Source organism: Equus caballus, chromosome 8, assembly GCF_041296265.1.
Source record: "Equus caballus isolate H_3958 breed thoroughbred chromosome 8, TB-T2T, whole genome shotgun sequence".
Lineage (NCBI taxonomy): Eukaryota > Metazoa > Chordata > Mammalia > Perissodactyla > Equidae > Equus > Equus caballus.
Window position 1 is genome coordinate 70,613,481 of NC_091691.1, and position 9,310 is coordinate 70,622,790.

At 35.7% G+C, this 9,310-nt stretch overlaps 1 non-coding gene across 1 annotated transcript; it reads left to right on the plus strand.

Annotated features, from left to right (window-relative positions):
- The first annotated feature begins 3,031 nt into the window (after window positions 1-3,031).
- On the plus strand, window positions 3,032-3,138 carry LOC111774856 (U6 spliceosomal RNA). Its single transcript, XR_002810157.2, has one exon. It is a non-coding gene; the product is annotated as a U6 spliceosomal RNA (small nuclear RNA).
- The last annotated feature ends 6,172 nt before the right edge of the window (window positions 3,139-9,310 follow it).

Genomic DNA, 9,310 nt, shown 5'->3' on the forward strand with positions numbered 1-9,310 from the left:
TTTTAGTGCCTGTGCTGAGACATGGTGCTTGTTGGAGCTGGAGAGAGTGACCCAGGACAGGTCAGGTCCAGGTTTGGGTTAATGGTGGGTATATCTACAACTTGCAAAGACAGTAGGACTATATTGAATAAACTTCAAACAATCAAATGGCTCTCTGCTCTGTAATGCAAGTCTGGCCAGCTCAAGAGAAGCTCTGGTTTTAAAAGTCAGTATATTGATGTGGCAGATCTTAATGAAGAAGTTCATGTTTATAGGCATTGTTTTTAAATTCTGGAATTCCTGGACATATGAATGTGCTCCAATTGCTGGGTGTCACCTACTCCCAGGAATAGTGCCCTTGGCTTAGGATGGGCCTGAAACCTGACTTTTGTCCTCTGCCTAGCTTGAATTTTGACCACTTTCATTTATTATGAGAACCTGCTTTTTAGCAAGCATTTTCTGGATATTTGGAACAAAGTGAAAAATAGATCCACATTCTGCCCTCACAAAGCTCAAGTTCATAGAGTAGTAAACAAAATCGAAAATTTGAAACTTTCCTGCACCTTATGGGATGATTTCTTGGGAAACTCATTGGCCTTCTAGCCAGTTGCCACTCTACCAGGCTGACTATTCAGTTTCCACTTCACGCTGCTAACTCAACCCAGAGCCTTACTTGCCTCGGGGTCAGCCTGTCATGTCAGGCTTCCCAGTACTCACCCTGAGAACCAGCCCTCTGGGCAAGCGTATTACTAGTCTGAGGATCATTTCAGGTCTTCCAACGATTGTCCGACTCCAGATCATTCCCCGACCCCCAAGCCTGCTCTCTTTTATTGCTGCAGTAGACAGTATGATTTATTGTTCTTGAAAGACAGGATGAATTCAGCAGAACTCAGCTCTGATACTCATCAGGAATATGACCTTGCAAAATTATTTAACCTCTCTGATCCACAGTCTGTAAATAGGAATAATAGACCTTCCTCTAAAGGTTTCTGTGAAAAAGAAGATGAGTTGTTATTCTATCACAATGCCTGGCATAACCGCTCCTGTTTTCTTTCTCAGTTCCTGCGAATATAAATATGGCCAGTGAACTATGCCTGAAGGAAGGAAGTAGAAACGTAGGAAAACTGAAAGAAAGTTCACTGAATTTGCAAATTAAGATGATTCTACTGGAGATTACCCTTAAGTAAGTTATCGAAAGCTGTAAATTATTAGTAATATTTGGGATAAAGTGACTTATCCCTTGGGAAATGTAGACAATAATGTAATTCTCCAAATCACTCTTGCTTATTATCTTGTATTCATTTCACACTTCAAGATACAGTGACCTAAATGCTATGTAGGAATAAATTTACATAACTAGGAACCACTGTGACTATTAATTGTTTGGAATTTAAATTTATCAAGATGCTTATTAACCTATCTCTGTATAACACTCATATAAAATATTTAGCAATTAAATATAAAGTTAAAGAAAACAGCCTTTTCCAGAAAGGAGAAAAAGATAATTTCTCTCATTTTTCTCTGAATAATGCCAGTTTCTGTGTGTGTTTTTTTGAATAGCAGTGAAGTTTGGGGTGCCATTGTCCTCTTTAACCATTGATTTGCATTTGAAATTCTCCAACTAGTGTAGTGTAAAGTGGCAATTTAGTTACATTTTTATTCAATCAATCCCCTACACTTGCTCACACTTGCTGTTCCTGAGGCTATGAGTCTTTATTAAGGTTATAAAATGCTTTGCCCTTCATAAAAGGCACAGTGACTTCCCTTGAGGTCCAAAGCATTAATGATGAGGTGAAATGCAAAATCATTATCGGAGGGCAGCATCTTTTCTACCAAGAAGTTATTCAAATCACCTGATTGAAAGGCAAACCTATCCAAAAGCTAATAAAAAATTCTCCCTGGCAGTTGAAATATTGGGCGAATTACTTTTCAATCTATGATGGGATGTTAACTGGGTGACAGCCAAATGATGCTACCAGTTCACTGGATTCTATCTCTGTAAGGTGGGTAATTGATGGTCTTCGGGTCCAGAGGCCAAAAGTTGTCTGTGAGTTTGCAATGAGAAACTTCACTGTGGAAATGGGCCAGTGGTGAGTGTTTATTACTTGCCATTGTTTCGGCACCAATGGCTTTAAGAGAAAAGATGTGCTTCATTCAGGGTTAGCATCACATTTGCATTCAAGTGTTCATGATAACTTGTAAGTGCATGGGTAGAATATTGAGTGTTGGCAACATGAGAAAATGTCACTTATGTGAAAATCAGCTCATAAAGACAGTCTCCCCTCTTCCCTTCTAAGACAAAACTGTGCACTCATGTACGTAATACCCACAGGTGATGGTGGTGAGAAATAAGCGTCTCTAGCAAAACCAATCTGTTTATTTCATCCTAGATTTGAACACTGTATTAAAAAGAGGCTCAAGTATTTGAGAGCTTGGAAAGTCCATCTTGATCGATCTTTACCCTACCTTCATATATATAAACTTACTCATTTTTTGCATCATGGAAGAAAACAGTTCTTTATGAATACATCAAAAGCAAAATTCCTTATTAACAATTAACATATTTATAATGAGGTAGGTCTTCTTGGTCTTCTGTTGAATAACACAATGATTTGATATATTATCAGAAGGCAAAGAATGTCCTACTTAAAATGGATCTAAAAAAATCATCTGGTTCATGGATTCCTACCTAGTTCATCAGTCCACAGAGGACCACCAATCTATAACAGTGGAAATGAAGGTTGATAACAACTTTCAATATTTCATAAAACTTGCTGGAGATCATACATTTCCCGGTTGGTGTAAGGATCAACTTTATTTGCTTTTGGCTGGTTTGATACCGACTCAAGGCACAAGTAATACTGTTATTTGTGTTCTCTGTGTTATTCAGAAGCTCTGGTTGGCAGTAAACTAACTTATGGGAAGTATATAGAGTCTGAGTTTTCTCTTCAGGTTGGAGAACTAAACTTAACCCTTAATGACAATGTAGTTCTCAATACGGTTGAGTATTTTCTCTTACAAACTAGGCATTCAAGCACAAGAAGCAGCACTAGTGCTCACTTTTTCAGCACCAACACTAAAATTGGAATGATACAGAGACTATTAGCCTCACCCCTGAGTAGGAATGACGTGCAAATTCATGGAGCCTTCCATACTTTTAAAAGGAAAGGCTATTCCAACACAGAGACTATTTTTGTCCTAGAATTTGCCATCTTATAAGGTAAAATTTTCCATTTGGCCAATCGACAGGATTTTCTTGTAAGTCATTTGGACATAGGTCACTTGTAGGAAATTTAAACTCTAATAATGATGAGAGCTACACTGAATAATAATAGTGCTGAAATTAACTTGTCTATCTTCATTTGGTTTTGATTTTTAAATGTTTCTAAAAAGACACTGTTTGGGGGAATGGAGCAGAGGGGTGGGCAATTTCTTTTCTAAGTACAAAATAAATGAACATGCATAGGATGCCCAAAACCAAAACCAAAAACAAAAACCAAGAGTGGACTGAGAAACAAGAGAAATGGCTTTTGGTAGTGACTCAGTTAATATCTATGGCGATTTTAAAAAATCGTTTTATTTACCTAAGTTTTTCATTTCTAATCATACCAGATAATTTCTAAGGGCTCTTTTAGATCTGAACTTCAGAGGTGAAGCTACATTTTTGGTTGCTGAGTGTGCTCATTAGTCACAAGAAAGACATTTAGGATATTGGGACCCTAGAGTTATTTACGCTGGGATTTTAAGCATATTGAATGCAGAAGATCTTCCTAGATACCCCGCAATCTTATCCCCTCACTTTTGTGGGAGTAGTTTTAAGGGCACGAGTGAAGAAATTTCTAATAAGGAGAATATTAAATTTACTTTAGACCTAGTTAGGCTATGGTACACTGTAAGGACTCAAGAATAGTGCTAACCTAAGACTGAGAAGCATTTGAATAATGCCTTCTAGATACTCCCTGCAAGAAGAATTTGAACACTGATTACTCAGGGCAAAGAGAAGAGAGGAACTGAAGAAGTAGTAGCATTTAAGTCCATGTCTCTCAATATTTCCTACATAATCATAGAGCAAAACAAGAACAATAAACAAACTACACATGAATGACACATTGCACATTCCTTAAGATAGAGTATGGCAATTTAAAAATAACTGTAACCAAAATAAAAAGTAAGAAAAAACCACCAATTCCCAGCAAATGATCTCTTGTGTTCCCACCATCTCATAAGATTTTGAGATCAAGCAAGAGCAGACTGAAAAATGTGCAAGGAAGAAACAAGAAGGGAGCTAGTGACTGGAGTCAGGTTAAAACAAAAACACAACCAGAACAATTATATCCATTCAGAAAATACTAACAGTGTGTCTTGGTTGTTCAGAGCATGCCTGATGAGAAGGAATTTACAAGTACTTGCCACGTGAAATGATGCCCCTCAAAGCTTCTGGGGAAGAAAAAGGGCAAAAACGATGGAGAAACACTTTTGGCAATTAACTGATAAGAGGAAAAGCAAAGGGGAAAGACATTTGTTCCTCCTCAACCAAACACATATAAAAAAGACGAAAATTCACTGAAGATCCTAGACTTTCGAAGCACTGACAGAGGAATATGCCATTATAACTATTAATCTTGTAAATCACCTCAAATCCACAGAATTAGCTAAAGAAAGTTGAGTAAATCTAGTCAAAATTGCCCTAACATATCAGAAAATGTGATTTAGCACATCTTAATTGACAAAAAGTGTTTTCCCTGTAGAAACATAAAGCAGAAGGAAATTATAAGATTAGACTCCAAACAGAATTAAGTATCCTCAATGTGCATTTGAGGATAGGAAAAACCATTTTGAAACAGAACAGAAACGGACCAAAACTCAACAAATACATATCAGGAAGCAGTAAAAAGAGTTGATTGTGCTCAGGAAAGAAATAGGAGAAAATACAAAATTATTTCTCAAAGGAAGACTGTTAAAGAAAGGCAGGAAAATTACTAATAAAATGAAAATAAGATAAGAAAAGAAGTAAAAAGGGCCAAAGATGAAGTGGTAGAAACAGAAGGCAGACACAATGGTAATAATAAACGTATAATCAGAGACCCTGAAGAAGAAAACTAAACAATACAATAGAATTAATATTTAAAAATAGAATCAAGGTCTTTTGTTGTTCTATATAAATTTTAGGATTCTTTGTTCTATTTCTGTGAAAACTGTTGTTGGAATTTTGATCAGGATTACATTGAATCTGTAAATTGCTTTAGGAAGTATGGACATTTTTAATATGTTAATTCTTCCAATCCAAGAGCACAGGATATCTTTCCATTTCTTTGTGTCTTCTTCAATTTCTTTCAACAACGTTTTACACTTTCCAGTGTACAGATCTTTAACCTCTTTGGTTAGGTTTGTTCCTAGGTATTTCTTTTTGTTGCAATTTTAAATGAGATTGCATTCTTTTTCTTTTTCTTTTTTTTTTTGAGGAAGATTAGCCCTGAGCTAACATCTGCCACCAATTCTCCTCTTTTTGCTGAGGAAGACTGGCCCTGAGCTAACATCATGCCCATCTTCCTCTACTTTATATGTGGGACACCTGCCACAGCATGGCTTGACAAGTGGTACGTAGGTCCGCACCCGGTATCCGAACTGTGAACCCCAGGCTGTCGAAGCAGTATGTGCAAACATAACTGCTGCGCCATTGGGTCAGCCTGGGATTGCATTCTTAATTTCTCTTCCTGCTATTTTGTTGTTAGTGTATAGAAACAATTGAATTCTGTATGTTGATTTTGTATCCTGCAACTTTACGTATTCGTTCATTATTTCTAAAGTTTTTTGGTGGATTCTTTAAGGTCTTCTGAATATAAAATTATGTCATCTGCAAATAGTGACAGTTTTATTTCTTTCTTTCCATTTGAATCCTTTTTATTTCTTTTCCCTGCCTGATTGCTCTGGCCAGGATTGCCTCTACTATGTTAAATGAGAGTGGTGAAAGTGGGCATCTTTAATTCCTATTCTTAGAGGGATAGCTTCAGTTTTTCTCCATTGAGAATGATATTAACTATGGGTTTGTCATACATGGCCTTTATTGTGTTAAGGTATTTTCCTTCTGTATCCATTTTATTCAGTGTTCTTATCATAAATGGATGCTGAATCTTGTCAAATGATTTCTCTGCATCTATGAAAATGATCATGTGATTTTTATTCTTCATTTTGATAATGTGGTGTATCACATTGATTGATTTGTGGATGTTGAACCATCCCTGCATCCCTGGAATAAATCCCACTTGATCATGGTATATTATCTTTTTAATGTATTGTTGTATTCGGTTTGCTAGTATTTTGTTGGGGATTTTTGCATCAATGTTCGTAAGGGACATTGGCCTGTAAGTTTTCTCTTGTTTGTATTGTCATTATCTGGTTTTGGTATCAGGGTAATGTTGGCTTCATAGAATGAGTTTGGAAGCTTCCCCTCCTCTTCAATTTTTTGGAAGAGTTTGAGAAGGATAGGTATTAAGAACAAAGAATCCTAAAATATATATGCAATAGCAAAAGACCCCAAATAGCCCAAGGAATCCTGAGAAAAAAGAACACAGCTGGAGATACCACACTCCATGATTTCAAAGTATATTACAAAACTATAGTAACTGAAACAGCATGGTACTGGCACAAAAACAGACACATGGATCAATGGGATAGAATCAAGAGCCCAGAAATAAACCCACACATCTATATACAGCTAGTTTTTGACAAAGGAGCCAAGAAAATACAATGGAGAAAGGAAAGTCTCTTCAATAAATGGTGTTGGGAAAACTGGACAGCCACATGCAAAAGAAGGAAAGTAGAACATTATCTTTCACCATACAAAAAAATTAACTCAAAATGGATGAAAGACTTGAATGGAAGAGCTGAAACCATAAAAATTCAAGAGGAAAACATAGGCAGTATACTCTTTGATATCGGTCTTAGCAGCATATTTTCAAGTACCGTGTCTGAATGGGCAAGGGAAACAACAGAAAAAATAAACAAATGGGACTACATCCAACTAAAAACCTTCTTCACAGCAAAGGAAATCATCAACAGAGTAAAAAGACAACCTAACAATTGTGAAAAGGTATTTGTAAACCATATATCTGATAAGGGTTAACATCCAAAATATATAAAGAACTCATACATCTCAACAATAAAAAAAAAGTAACAACCCGATTAAAAAATGGGCAAAAGATCTGAACACACAGTCTTCCAAAGAAGATATATAGATGGCCAACAGGCACATGAAAAGATGTTCAACATCATTAAGAGTCAGGAAACGCAAATCAAAACTACAATGTGATATCACCACACTCTCGTCAGAATGGCTATAATTAACAATACAGGAAACAATAAATGTTGGAGAGGATGTGGAGAAAAGGGAATTCTGATACACTGCTTGTGGGAGTGCAAACTGGTGCAGCCACTATGGAAAACAGTATAGAGATTCTTCAAAAAGTTAAGAATAGAACTACCGTAGAATCCAGCTATTCCACTGCTGGGAATTTATCCAAAGAATATAAAAACATGAATGCATAAAGATACACGCACCCCTATGTTCATTGCAGAATTATTCACAATAGCCAAGACTTGGAAGCAATCTAGATCCTCATCAAGGGATGAATGGATATGGAAGATATGGAATATATATGCAGTGGAATACTACTCAACCATAAAAAATGATGAAATCCGGCCATTCATGACAACATGGATGGACCTTGAGGGTATTATGCTAAGTGAAATAAGTCAGAGGGGGAAATCAAATACCGTATGATCTCACTCATAAATGCAATATAAAAACAACAACAAACAATCACATAGAGGCAGAGATTGGATTGGTGGTTACCAGAGGTAAAGTGGGGAGGGAGGAGGGCAAAAGGGGTCATTAGGCACATGTGTGTGGTGATGGATTGCAATTAGCATCTAGGTTGTGAACATGATGTAATCTACACAGAAATCTAAATAAAATGATGTACACCTGAAATTTACATAATGTTATAAACCAATGTTACTGCAATAAAATATAAAAAATTAAAAATTAAAAAATTTAAATGGATTAGAGAAATAAACCAAAAAATTGAATCAGACAAAACTGTCCTGAAATAAAGAGTACCTGAGTCTGCATATTGGAAAGACCCACTAGGAAGCTGGGAAAATTAACTCAGAATGACTGCGCCTAGTAAAATTATTAGACTTGAAAAAACTCTCAAGCCTTCCAGGTAAAATATCAAATAATTTACGAGGATATTAGCCTTGTTAAAAACTGTATACAAGGAAAAACAACAATGGAGTAGCTTTAGAAAAATAAATCTCAATGAATGAATGTATAAACACAGATTTTTATGTCTAGCTAAGGTGTTTGTCAAACATCAAGACTTAAAAAAAAACAAAAATCTTTTAAACGTATACAACTTATAACTTTATCTACCCATGAGACCCCTGTGAAAAATTCACTATATTAGCTTCACTCAATCCATAGATGAATGGGAAGACTTCAGCAAAGGGACTGATGATGGATATTTTAATGTATACAGATATAGGTCTCAGAAAAGACAGAGGCATGAATGAGAATGGAAGGTGAATGCACTGATGTTAAATTTTATATCAAAGAAGAAACAAAGCAACTAAATACCGCATGGAGAAGAGAGAGGGAAAGTAGAAAGTAGAATAAGCTCATTGATTGTTATAAAGGCAAAAGGGAGAATTTAAAGAATACCATTGAAAAGTAACAAACCAGAAAGTAAAATTGTAAGACTAGACCTCAGTCTGAATTTTGACTCAAAACTGTTTTCCAAAGAAAACATAAGGCAAAAGGCATCAGAGAAGATATATTCATAAATTCAAAGGTAACCCTTAGAATGAAAATATAATCCTTCTTAATTATCATTTAAATTAAAGAACAAATGCACATATTGTAAAGATATAAGCATAGCAAATATAACCTAATATACATATTACAAAACTATTGTGACAGAATTGAGACATAGCAATCATCTCAATGCGAATGAATATAATCTACTTGTTAAAAGGATGTGGTTTTTCACTTTGGTTTACAAAACAATACCCAGCCGTATGCTGTATACAAGGGACTCAATTAAAAAAAAAAAATGATTCAGAAAAGCAAACAAACAAAATACACAAAGGTGTACTGGGCCCACAGAAACCGTAAGAAAGGAGGGATGTGAACTTGATACCAGATAAAGCGGTATTCAAGCCAAAAAGCAGTAAAATTGATGAGAGATACTTTTTAATGCTAAATGCTATGATTCAAAGTGATGATATGAAATTCATGAATATATATGAACAAAATAATACAGCAGTCACC